Source organism: Triturus cristatus, chromosome 3_2 (genome assembly GCF_964204655.1).
Source record: "Triturus cristatus chromosome 3_2, aTriCri1.1, whole genome shotgun sequence".
NCBI lineage: Eukaryota > Metazoa > Chordata > Amphibia > Caudata > Salamandridae > Triturus > Triturus cristatus.
The window spans coordinates 1,142,598,062-1,142,612,306 of record NC_140584.1 but is presented as its reverse complement, the minus strand read 5'-3'; positions in this window follow the sequence as shown (position 1 = coordinate 1,142,612,306).

Genomic DNA, 14,245 nt, shown 5'->3' with positions numbered 1-14,245 from the left:
CGCACGTCCGACAATGGCAGTTCAAATGCCGATAATCCAAAACTAGGCGGTATGACCCATCAAGTTTGGTTACAGTGAAAAGAGGATTATTCATGGGTGACACACATGTTTCAATTACACCTTGATATTCCAATTGTTCAAAGATTTCTGCGACGTGAGATCTAGCTTCGCGGCGCCTGGGATATTGGTGTTGTGTCTGTGGCATAGATCGTAACGGAATCTCATGGCTCGGTGATAATTTATCCCATCCGACCTGAGTATGGTACAACACCGGAGCAAGCACCTGTGCCCACTGTTTTGCAAAGTTCTGTGCTTGCTCCTTCGGCACAGTGTGCGCAAAAGATGGGAGGATTACCTCCTCCCCGCTAGGAGCGGCCAAAACGAAAGCTGGGGGCCAGTCCGCCTCTGCTAGAAAAATGTCATATGTAGAGGTCAGGTTTTCCCCAAAAATCCCTTTTATGGTACGTTGTATGTCACCTTCAATTAAAAGGACTATGTGATATAGTCAGTGGTCGAAGTGGGGGGGAATGGCAGGGCACGGCGTGCCCCTACTTCTTCAATTCCAGCGATTCCGTTCCCCTACTTTTTTATTTTGAAAATGCATCCCGGGACGCAAGAAATCACCATCGCCTATAAAGCTCGGCATTCGAGCATGGGCGTAGGAAGTGTGGGGGAAGCGGGGGATATATCCCCCCCAGATTTTGGAGTGCGGGGGACACAGGGGACAAGGGTGGGGGGGACGAGGGGACAAAGGAATTTCCCCTCTCCCTTCTGTTATCGCAGGGCCATTTGCACGCGAAAGCGCTACCTAATGGCCCTGCACTTGACCTGCCGGGAGTCAGAGGCCACCCGCCCTCTGCCTTTTGTTATGCTGCAGGAAGGCTCAGCCGTTCTGGGAAAGGGAGAGAACTGAGAAAAAATAAACGCTGTCTCTTTTCCTTCATGGCAAGGACCGTGTCCACTACTCCTGATCTGCCTCTGGCGGCTGCCCTCCTCTCTTTATTCCTCCATCTCTTTCTGTCTCTGTCTCGCTCCTGCTTACGTGCTGATTTCAAGAGGCAGCTCTTAAGGTACTCTCTCTTGCCTCTCCTTTTCTTTATTTGCTCCCCTGTGAAATTGATCCAAAAAAGGCTGAACACTTTGGCTGTAAATGTCCTCATTTTCTGACCGTTTTCTATTGAAAAGAAAAACCTCGGAATGGAGAGAAAAAATAGTTAAATACCTAAATAAAGCAATACAGAGTGGACAGCAGACAGGCCAGACTGTTATTTACACCCACACACATTAGCGCCACTTTACAGAGTTTGCCACTGAAAGCGCTACTTTCTTTTTATTTTCATTCTTTGAACAACATTGTTTTTCCAGGGTGGGTAAGTGCGCCATTCCAAAAGGGACTGCAATACCTGGTTGATGGGTAGAGTGGAAACGTTTAATATGATCGTTTTCAACTTTTTAATTATTTTAGCTTATAAAATGCGGCTCTGTGTTTGGGGATGTGGTCTTTTTTAAACCAAACTGCATACATTTTGAAAGGATATAAGCAATGGACATTGAAAGGGGTCCCTTCCTGGTCCTGTAGCCAGGTCTTGAACTTTTCAGGCAAAATCACTTACTGATTTCTGAATAATGAGTTTAAAACCGTTAAGGTAACAATGTTTTTTTCTGATTACAGTTCACATGTTTTGCTTATTCTTGCATTCCCTATGAGTGTTTGCTTTTTCCAGGGTGTTATTCATTTTTGTTCAGGCAGCATTTTACTGTTGTCTAGTGCAAAATTTGAATTTAGTCGCAGCACAATTGAGTTGTGCTGAAGGCAGTGCGAGTTTCTCTCAGTGGGGCAGTATGGTGTTCAGTGTGGGAGAGAATGTGGCACTCTGGCCAGAGCTGCTGAATTTGGAACTGGAGAACCATGTTCAGACCTTCATGACCAGTTCACCATACCACACTCCTGACGAAGCTTATTCCGATGCTACACCTTAGAAGGCCCGATTGACCTTAGAAGCCCAGGTGTCTTAGCACCCGCAGGTGGACCTGTCCACCACAATCCATACTGCAGTTCACTTCCAGTCTTACGGGTAGGCATATGAAGAAGCACATCCTAGATCGACAGTGAATCTGTCACTGAGGTCACAAGACGCTTGAGGCCAGTCTACCTCACCCATTGGTACCTCCATTGGCCTTTTTCCAGCACTAGCAGTGCAACTTGCCAGGGGTTGGCAATGTAGGATTTGCATGCACACCAAACTTAGGGGGTGATTATAATGGCAGTGGGACCGCCACGTCACCCCGTCGGTAGCGGTCCCACCGCCATTGGTGACTGCATCACAGCCCGCCATATTACAATGGCGGGTGGTTACCTGGCGGTCGGAAAGACCAACCACCACGCACCCGACGGGCTTCTTGAGCCCGCCGGTGTGGTGGAGGGGCTCGTGGTTCCTACAATGCTGGTGGTGCCTAGCATGCACCGCAGCAGGGATTACGATGTCCCTTACCCGCCAGCTTATCAATGGCGGTTCACCTGCCATGGAAATGCTGGCGAAAGGGACATTGGGGGCCCGTAGCAGGCCCCTTTACCCCTGGCCCCCCAGACATGGGTCCTGGGGGGCATCTATGATGCCCCACAACATATCACTGCACCATGTGGCAGGCACCGATATATTTAACATGTTCCTTTTTTTTTTACTTTGCGGCGGATGAAGCAGCCAGCAGCACCTGCTGCAATATAAAAGATAGGCATTGCGAACACCGTAGTGGCAGTCGCATTGTAATGCCTATCGTGGGGCCTCCACCTTGAAGACCAGAGGTCCCATTCCCCGATACGATGGCGGTGGTACTGAAGTCCGCCTGCCATCGTAGTCAGCCCCTAAGTTTGCATTTTATGAATATGATTCAGCGGGAAATAAATTGATGTTTGCAATTTAATTGACTTTGGTTGCCCTCTTATCTATGAGATTTCCCTGTTGAATGTGCCTTTACATTATACATTTTCGGTTGTATGAATTGATTGCATACTACACTCTCCTACAGGTATTAACTTGAGTGTCATTAGGAGTGTCTGGGACCAATTGTTTTCTTAGGAATTGTTTTCTTTACTAACCTTTGCAAAGGGCCCTAAACTTCACAGCAACACAAGTCACATTTCTTTTAGTAATTTGGGATCCGTTTGAGCTACAAAATTGTTTTGGAGGAAATAGTTAGATTATGCAGCAGATGATGTATTATGTGGCAAATATGATACAGCCATAGTTAAGTGGAAAACATTTTTCCACTTAATTTTGCCCCAACATTGTAGTTGATCAATTTGTAAGTTCCCCAAACCCAAAAGTCGAGTTTGGGCACAATTTGCATTTTAAAAGCAGCCCTATAACACAGGGCTACTTTTAAACTGACCTCAGGCTTCAGCAGTGCACACATGCAAGCGCAGAAAGGGCTGTTGGCCTCTAAACTGCCATGCCTTATTATATTCTAGGGACTTAAAAGTAGTTCTAATCCCCCTGCCCTATTATGTACTAGGGCCTTATAGGAGAGGTCATGCCAATCATAGGGGTACCCTAACCCATAGTGCACCCTAGTGTATGTAGGTGTTTTCATTGTATTTTTAAGTGCCTCTTTCAGAATAGCACTGGCTGTTTAGGCAGAGGCCAGGGTCAATCAGTCAGGTACCACCAGTACCAGTCAGCAAAAAGTTAGGGAGTGCCCAGGGCGGCTTTGCAACACTAGAGAAACACAAACTCAGAATGTAAAACAAAACACCATGGTTGGGGGCTTCTCTTCAATAAGCAGAATTGATTTCTATCCTAATGAACCCATTTTCCAACATTAGGATAGGGAAAGACTGGGGAAAAATCATAACGTTCTAATCTATACATTGAAGTTTTTATGCAGCTCTTTGATGAAGGTTAATAGCTCACTGTTCAATGTTAGGATTTTAACTTATAAACTTCAAATACCAAAAGAATATCTCAGACAAAAGCAGTAACTCACTGACCTTTTGAATTAAAACTTTCACTAGACAAGCCTTCGATCTCTCTCAAAAAAAGAACATTAATCACCAAAGTTATCTTCACATTTTTATTGTTGCCTGAAAATTGCTGGAGACCAGGAATGCAGCAGCAGGTACTTATCAAACCATAATGCACTTGAAAACACGACGCCCCCACCGTAAAGTCAGCGGCCTTTGTTTGCTTTGTGCATTAAGATGCAAGATTCATATATATGTTTTTTTTAAACATTTGGTCTCATTACTATATGAATGTAAATAACAATAAAGCATACATGCAAACTGTGACTACATGCCTGCTTTTCTCAATATTTCACTTCGAAAGTATGCAATTGTATTTGTGTAACGGGCGGTGATTTGTATAGGGTCACTGGAAAGTGCAAAAGGTTCTCCCTGTCCCCCCTAGAATTTTAGTGTCTCCTACGCCCCTGCGTTCGAGGACGGGCGGCAGAGAAGTAACAGGACTCTGTCTTTTTCTTCTTACCAAGAGAAGCAAAATACAGTGTCCGCTTCTGCTCTGTAGCTTCAGCTGCCTTCCCCCCTCCCCCCCAACTCTTTCCCTCTTCCCTCTCTTTCTGTCTAGCAGTTCTTCTCTTACAGAAAACCGAGATTTCAAGACGGGGTTTTCACTTTCTTTCCTCTCCTTTCTTTTATTCTTCCCTGTGAAATGGATCCAAAAAAGAAAATTTTTGCTGGAAATGTTCAGCATCTGGAATAAAAGGTTAAAAATAGGAAAAATAACTAAGTAAAGTGAGACAGACTGGTAGCCAGAGGCACTACTAGAGCCAAATTTCGGGGGGAGGGGGGCTTAATCTTTAAGCAATAGGCAGAGTGGAGCTGCAGGGGCTCCTGGAGGGGTGAAACAACAGCAAGGCCTCATTAACATGCAAATGGTCTTTAAAAGACCTTTGAAGTGCTCGGGTGCGGCTGTGTGTGTGCTAATGGGTGTTGCGCACCTGCTGGTAGCAAACTGACCAGATTGATTTTATTCACACCCAAACACATTAGCGCCACTTTTACAGAGTTTACCAGTGAAGCGCTATTTTTGTTTTCTTGTCTTTGTTTTCCCTGGACTTGCAACTAGTGCCCCAATCCTGGAGGTACTGCAAAGTGTGGATTGGAAAACAAAATGCGTCCAGGGATGTGGTCTTTTTACCATACTGCTTACGTTTTGTAAGGATATAAGCAATGGGAAAAATTGAAATGGGTCCATTCAGGGCCCAGTAGTCATGTCCTTAACTTTTCAGGCAAAAGCACTCACTGATTTCTGAATAGTGGGTGTAAACGCATTAAGGTAACCATGTTGTTCCTGCTTACAATTCACATGGTTTGCTAAATTTTGCATTCCCTAGGAGTGTTTGCTTTTCCCGGGATGTTGTCACTTTTTTTTGTAGGCTGCATATTGCTCTGCGTCATTTAAATTGAGCCGCATCCAGGTGTTTATAGCTGGCAACAATTATTGGGTTGTAGTTGAAGGCAGTGTGTTTTTCTCAGTGGGGCAGTATGGTGTTTAGTGGGGGAGAGGATGTGGCGCTATGGCCAGAGCTACTGAATTTGTAACTGGGGAACCAGGTTCAGCCTTAATAACCAGTCCACCAGACCACTCTCCTGAGAGAGCACAATCCCATGCTAGACCTTAGAAGGCTTCGCAAGACCTTAGAACCGCTGGTGTCTTAGCACCAGCAGGTGGACCCTAGCAGTGGCAAGTGTGGGTTAACCTTCAAGGTTTGTCCACCACAATCCATATTGAAGTTCACCTCCAGTCTTGCAGACAGGCCTATGAAGCAGCACACCCTAGAGCGACAGTGACTCTGTCACTGAGGTCACAGGACACTTGAGAAGGGCCAGCTCTAGGGCAGTGCAACCAGTGTGACCGCACCGGGTGCTGACTTTGGGTGGAGGCATTATGTTTGCAAGTATATTAAGGTTTTAAAAGTGCTTGTGCCTCCTTCCTGGCCTCCAGCAATTTTCGGCAACAATAAAAATGTCATGATGACTCTGGTGTTTAATGTTCTTCCTAGAGAGAGATCATTTTGTCTAGTGGAAGTTCTGATTCATGGAAAGGTAGCTCAGAGGCTTAATGTGCCTGCTGCAAAGAACATGTACCATACAGATTGTGAGAAGTTGGCCTGGTATATGCTGTCCACTAGTTATAGTGGGCACCTGGTACCAGTCCAAACAACCCTTATTGATGATAGGTTTAAAGACAACCTTTATTGAAAGCTATCCTAGTGGTAGCTATGGAGAGCAGCCTTCAGGCTAAGTCTTGAAGGAGTGTAAAGCAGCTTGGTTTACCAGATTATAACCTCTTGAATTACTAAATGAAAGGAGAACCACACAAGCTAGATATAAAATATATGTATTTATTTCTAAACACTCACTACTAATCTCTTTATGAGATTAGAGTCCAAGATACACAATAATACAGTTCTAAAACGACAGTAAATCGCACAATATACAATGGGCCCAAGGGGCGGACCAAACCATATATTAAGAAAGGGGTATAAGAACCACGATTTGACTAGACACAGTGCCTAAAGCACGTAGAATCGCTGGGACCCCAAGAAACCACCCACCGGAGTACTTGAGTTACCTCACCTAGATAAACCGGGTGCATAGGTGTCAAATGGTGTCAGGGATCGTCGTTGATTTCAATGGCGATCTACTGCAAAGTGCTGCTGCCGTGAAGGAGAAAAGTGTCCGGTGTGATCCAAGCCTGGATCGAAGATCAGAAGAACCTGAAAGCAGAAGGTACACAGTCTGGGTCACTTGCCAGTGACCAGGGGCACGGTACATAAAAGCCCACCGATGTTGGGTGATTCAAGTGCGAAGAGGTGAAGCTTGACTCTGCAGCCACGAGGACCAGGAGGCGTCGACGACAACCAGAAACTGGATTTGAGCTGTCCCACAAAGGATGTCGAGTGCTGGGGTGTCGGTCCGCGTATTGAACACAACAAGCCTTGGCAACAGCAACCCACGCAGGAAGAGAAAAGATGCTTTGGTGCGGACCAGCAAGGTCCTGGGGACTTCCCAAGCAATGGAGAGTCAGGACATGTCTGGAGCAATCGGGTAAGCCTAATTAGAGGTAAAGTTGCCTTCACAGGGACCCACCAGTCGACGGACTAGGGATCGCGAAGGGACCTCGAGAGAAAACACAAAGGGCCAGCTCACGGAACACTCATGGAGTGTAGGCGGGCAATCTTCAGTGCAAATGCTGCTCGGGGTCAGCGCTATAAGTAATCCAAAGCTTAGCTGCAGGAGTTGTTGGAAAGCTGATGCTTCTGCAAAGTGACGTGGTGTCCAGGGGTTCGGTTTGCACAGTCGCCACGAGGGATACGGGCCTCAGACTTGCTGTGGGCACTGTTCGACCTCTAAGACCACGGAAACCCACCTCCTATGTTACAAAATTCTTCGGAGTCTGGCGGGAGCTTTGGAGCTGCAAACCGTTCAGATCTGTCTTTGGTGCCTGCCTTGCAGGGGAGTAACTCCTTTACTCCAAGGGAGATTCTTTACTTATCTAGTTCAATGTAGATCGTTGAAGTTCCAGGATTCAGTATCAGAGTTTCGTCCAGGTGTAATCTAAAGTCCTGTAGCCAGGGCTTCCTTTCTTATACCCAAGGAAGGGGTGGGACAAACTCTAGGGACCCACCTATGGGAGGGTCAGGAAAGAGGGGTGGCTACACCCATTTCCTTTGTCCAGTTTTGCGCCATTGCAGGGGCTGGACTATGTACAGGGACACCAAATGTGCCCCCAGTGCTGAACTTCAAAGCACTCTTGGAGTGCACCCACCAAGCCCCAATACACTAAAGCCTTTCTGGGAGGTGGGGACACCTCCCTGTGACAGGAAACCTATTGTCCAGGCCTCCCCTGCCGGAGTTTCGTCCAGCAACAGGAGGGCAGACTCGTGTCTGTGGCTGGCAGCATCCATTTTGTGATGCCAGGGCTCTGTTAGCTGGTGCCGGGTATACCGGTGCTGTCATGTCTCTCCCTCTAGAAGGGTGGGATCATACTCCCACACCAGTTACTGGTGTGGGGGTATGATTCCAAAGTGTTTGACACTAAATACAACATGTTTCCGTGCAGCCATTCCAAAGTTAGCATTTACCGTTTGGTTATAATGCACTTAAGAGTGTATGGTTTGGCAGCATCACAAACAACCCCAGAATAAAGGTTCTGAAGGCTGCTGAGGGGCTCTGCTCATGAATGGGCACCCTCTCACATAAAACCCAGCACCCTGCCTTCAGGATTGGTAAGGCCTGCCATAGGGGTGACTGATAGGTTTGTATGTGCAGTGATATGGAGAGATATAGTGAACCTATATGTCAGTAAGGGGTGCATACACCACCTTACCCAGGCTGCAGTAGCAGACCTGTGGTGTCATTTTGGAAGGCTTCCCAGGGGTGACACAATACATGCTGCAGCCCTTGGTAGGCCTCTAGGGGACCTATGCCCTTGGTACATAGTATACCATATACTAGGGACTTATAAGGGTACCCCAGAATCCAATCTGGAGTGTACCTAAAGTACTTGTAATCAATTTAAGGGAGAAAGCAGATAGGCTGGGGTCCTGAATAGCTGGATCCCAGGCAGACTAAGTCAAAAACCAGCAAAACACCAGGAAAAAAGTGGGGCAACCATGTAGTCAGATTCCACCTTCCTACACAGATCACAAAGTGCACATAATGTAAATAGGTCAGTGGGCTACTGCTTTTGTCAGAGAGCTCCTTTTGTTACTTGCAGTTTAGAAGTTAAAATCCTAACATACAACAGTGAGCTATTAACTTTCATCTAAGAGCTGTATACAACCTGCAAGGTATAAATTAGAGCGTTATGTTCCCCCCCCCCCCTGTCTTTGATTATCCTAATGTTGCAAAAAGTTTTCTTTTGGACAGAAATCAATTCTGATTATTAAAGAGAACCCCCAACCATGGTATTCAGTTTTAAAATTCTGAGTTTATGTTTCTCCAGACCAATCACTATTAAACTTTACCGCCTAGTAGTATGGTTGTCATGTGACTCCTACACCTTGTAGTCCTTAGCCTTATGTAACATTTTCTATACAGTGATTTACACACATATTGATTGTCTCTGAGTAATGTGTGTGATGTAAAGTGCTCTGACACCCTACACTGGTATGAGTGGCGCTGTAAATCAAATTAAATGCATCTGAGAGAGAGTGTGGTTATGGAGACTTGAGGGGCACTGTTAAATGGTGGTAGTGAGGGAATCCATGACAGAGGTGGCCATTAGAGGGTAATAAACATTAATGCACAGGGCACCGCCAGTGCCCTTGAGGCCAGTCTGCCTCACCCATAGTTAGCTCCATTGGCCTTGTTTCAGAAGTAGTAGCTGCAACTCACCAGGGATTGGCAATGCAGAATTTGGCACGCACACCAAACTAAGTTCGCAAACTTCACAGTTTCTCTGCTTCATTCACAAGCACTTTTAACATGTGCTGCTTGCTGTGGGGACACTGGAATTAAATATGCAGCAAAGGAGGACACAATTATGCCACAGTGTTGACTAAATTATGCATTTAAAAAAAGGCTGCAGCGTAATGCAGTATATTTTCTGATATTTTATTATTTTGACGGTACACATGCTAACAGTCTTTGGAAAGATTTTGCCTTGTTAGCACCAGTGTAACATACAAATGCAACAGTGAGGAAGATGATCAGTCAACCTTTGCAATAAGCCATCCACTCCGCAGCAAAACAAGTCACATTTTTTGTTAACTTTTGATACATTTGAGCTATAAACAATTAGTTTAAATGATCAGTTCATGCAGCAGATCTTGCATTAGGAGGCAAATATGGCAGAGCCAGAGTTATATAGAAAACATTTGCAAACTAGGATATTTTGCCATTCATGTTTGAACTGCTGTTGTGGAAAAAGGGAGAAGTGCTGATGATAAGCACCATGGCTCTGCGACAAATGGCTTGTGCTTCCACATTTTATCGTATTTGGGACAGTCTGTGATTAGTAGCATATCCCACTTTGTGAATGTGTTTTACTGTCAATAACTCATTATAACCTTATATAATCATGTGTATCCATTGGTTGATTAAACTAGGCAGTGAAATGCCAAACAAATACTAAAAATTGGGATATTTGCGCATTCTGGCCACACCTCTGGATCCGCCCACTGAGCCAATCCTTGGGTTATTCCCGCCCTCTGATTCTCCGCCCACAGTTCCCCTACTTTTTTCCCCCCACTTCGACCACTGGATATAGTCTGTCAGGGGGAGCCACTCTAGTGTCAGCAGTTTCTACAGTGATAAATGTGTCAGTTGCTGTCGCCTTCAGATATGGACGCAGTGCTTGCGGCACTATTGTAACCTCCGCTGCCCTGTCTAGCAGCGTCAGTGCCCATGTCAGGTTCCAGAGCTGTGTTCTCACTATCTATGGCATACCTCGCTGTTAGTGCAGCAACCTTCTTTTTCTGAAATGGGGGTCGTTGACGTGCAAATTCGTCCTGCTTGCCTTTACCGTCAGCCGGGAGGGGCTGCTCACGTCCTTGTGGGGCACCCCGACCTTTGCCATGTTCTCCTCCACCGGACTGTGAGACTGATGTTTCCTGTGAAGAACGAGGAGAACGTTGTTCAGGAACCTGAAATCTATCAGGAGACCTCATTCTAGTGCAATCTCGCAATTCATATGTGCGTTCAGTAGCCACTGGTATCGGTGACGCGGGATGAGACACTCGTTTCTGTTGCTGCTTCCCCAGTTTCTTAGTTTTCCAATTTTGTTTAGGAAAAACTGGACGGTCGTCTTTAGTAGACTTAACCGTCTGAGTTTGCGGTTGCGCTGATGTTTTAGTAAAAGGCTTAACACCCAAACTATTGCGGCCAATGGTCTTATCAGCCTCCGCAATAATTTTCGATAACTGCCGGGGTTTATCGACGTCGTCGACGAGGTGCAGGGCATTCGACACCTGAAAGTTAACCGCATCTCCCTTGACGTTAGCAAGGATGAGATCAGCAACTACGTCGAACACACAGACAAGCCTCATTCCCAACCTGACCGCCGCCTCCGGACCATGCTCATCCTGAACACGCTTGATCACGGAGGGCAGTACAGTCATAGACGGTGTGCCGAAGCACTTCGCGTAGACTGCTGCAAACACTTTACCCCATTTCTTACAATCTGTTACCTCTGGGACTAAGTCTTTCTGCAAATTAATGGTAACGATCCTGTGCTTTTCCACAGGAGTAGAGTTTGGAAATACCGCTTCCAGCTGGTCAAATTTCTCAGCAAGCCAATAAGGCATATCGTCCTTATTCTGGGGGCGCTTGCCCATTACCGAATTAACCCCTTCGCTGCTAGTCCTTTTCCCTTCCTGTGCCAAGCCTTTTTTGGGCTATTTGGGGTAGTGCGCGCTTAGGCCCCTGTAACTTTTTGACCACATTAGGTATCCACGTCAAATTTGCGTTCTTTTCTTCCAACATCATGCGGATTCTAAAGGTACCCAGGGTTTGTGGATTCTCCTAGAGGGTTCCCAGAAATTAGTCAAAATACAGCAAAATTTTGTTTTTTTTGTGAAAGATGGGGAAAAGTGGCTGCAATTGAAAGCGTCTGGGTTTTTCTCTGCAGATGATATCAAATAAGGGTTTGTGGGGCTGAAATATCAATTTCTCCAGCTTTTAGGGAATGACAGATTTTTGTCAGAAATCCAACTTTTTTTACACAGTTTTGACATTTTTCTGGGACATACCCTATTTTTGCAATTTTTTGTGCTTTCAACCTCCTTCCAGATAATGGTAGAAATGGGTAGAAAAGCAATAATGGATCTTGGAAAGCTATACATTTTTGAAAAGTAGACAAAATTCTGAATTCAGCAAGGGGTCATTTGTGTAGACCCATCAAGGTTTCTTTATAGAAACTAACAGTTAAATATAGGAAAAATTAAAAATTAGTTGAAAAAAGCAGCCTTTTGCGTCAACGTTTTCACCTGTAACTTCTTCTAATTATGACATCTCTTAGAAAGCAATGTACCGTTACATCCGCTGGACCTTCCTGGTTGTGGGTATATATAGGACTTGTAGGTTCACCAAGAGCCCAATGAACCCAGAGTAAAAAACTGAGCAGCATTTTGTAATGTTTTTTTTTTTAGTTCCGGGTATATAGCAATTATAGTGTGAAAATGTATACATGGAAAAATTGGTATGAAAGACACCTATGTATTTCTGAACTGGGAACAAATTATAGAGTTTAGAAATTGGGAATACTCATACTTTCATGACAATTATTGGTCATTTTTCAAAATGACATTTTTTTACACAATGTCTTTCATTTGGAAGGGAGAAATGCATCAAAAATCAATAGGTAATAACAGTTGCTTTACAAATCTGAACTACCCTAAGTCTCCCGATAAAAATGGTACCTCACTTGTGTGGGTAGGCATACTGCCCACGACAGGAAGTGGCTCAAAACCTAAGGTGAACACACCACATTTTCACACTGAAAATGTACACATTTTTTGCGAAGAGTCTAGCTGTAGTTCTTTAACCCTAGCTCTGCCGGCACCTAGGGAAACCTAGCAAACCTATACATTTTTGAAAACTAGACACCCAGGGGAATCCAGGATGGGGTGACTTTAGTGCCTCCCACCATGGTCTGTCACCCAGAATCCCTTGCAAACGGACAAAATTGACAAAAAAAAACACATTTTCCCCACATTTCTGTGATGGAAAGTTCTGGAATCTGCGTGGATCCACAAATTTCCACCCACCCCGCGTTCCCCAAAGTCCTACGAGAAAAATGGTACCTCACTTGTGCGGGTCGGCCTAGTGCCCGCGACAGGAAACGGCGCAAAACGCAACGTGGTCACACCTCAATTTTGCAGTGAAAAATGACCCTTTTTTGGCAAAGTGACTAGCTGTAGTTTTTGAACCCTAGTTCTGCCGGCACATAGGGAAACCTACCAAACCCACACATTTCTGAAAACTAGACACCCGGCGGCTTCCAGGGAGGTATGGCTTGCGTGGATCCCCCAACGTTTCCTTACCCAGAATCCCCTGCAAACCTCAATTTTAGCTGAAAAAAAACACTTTTTTCACACATTTTGGTGTGGGAAAGTTGTGGCATCACCGGGCTCACACAAATTTACCACCACCCAGCATTCCCGGTCAAAATGGTGCCTCACTTGTGTGGGAGGCCCAAGTACCCGCGGCAGGCAAGGGCCCAAACATTTTTTTGATAGGCAATGTGGATTTCGCCTCATAACGTTTTGGGCCCTTGCCTGCCGCGGGTACTTGGGCCTCCCACACAAGTGAGGCACCATTTTTACCGGGAGACCTGGGGGGAACGCTGGGTGGTGGTAAATTTGTGTGAGCCCGGTGATGCCACAACTTTCCCACACCAAAATGTGTGAAAAAAGTGATTTTTTCAGCTAAAATTGAGGTTTGCTGGGGATTCTGGGTAAGGAAACGTTGGGGGATCCACGCAAGCCATACCTCCCTGGAAGTCGCCGGGTGTCTAGTTTTCAGAAATGCGTGGGTTTGGTAGGTTTCCCTAGATGGCCGCCGAGCACCGGGCCAAAAACCCAAGTGACCCCCCTTGCAAAACCAGGTGGTTTTGCGATAGGCCATTTTGATGTCGCCTCACTACGTTTTGGGCCCTTGCCTGCCGCGGGTACTTGGGCCTCCCACACAAGTGAGGCACCATTTTTACCGGGAGACCTGGGGGAACGCTGGGTGGTGGTAAATTTGTGTGAGCCCGGTGATGCCACACCTTTCCAACACAAAAAAAAAGAAAAAAGCGTTTTTATCAGCTAAAATTGAGGTTTGCAGGGGATTCTGGGTAAGGAAACGTTGGAGGATCCACCAAAGCCATACCTCCCTGAAAGCCCCCGGGTGTCTAGTTTTCAGAAATGTGTGGGTGTGGTAGGTTTCCCTATGTGATGGCTGCGCTAGGGCCCTAAATCCACAGGTAGGCATATTGCTAAAAACAACTCTGTGCCTAGTTGACTTTCTGCCACCACGGGGGGGTGGGGGGGGGGCGAGGTGAATGCCCCGATATGCCCAAAGGGGGGCTGAAACACTGTGGCTATTTTTTGGGGGGTGGGGGCATTGGTATGCCCATTCTGGGCAGCCCCCACCCCCACACATAAAAAAAGCCAGCGTAATCGTTGGCGTCCAGTGGGCTTATAGGGGCAGATTGAGGGCTACTGCCCCTATCTGCCCCCCCCGGGAGGGCAGAAAGTCCACTACATGCCAGGGATTTTTTTGGGCAAATTTTAATTA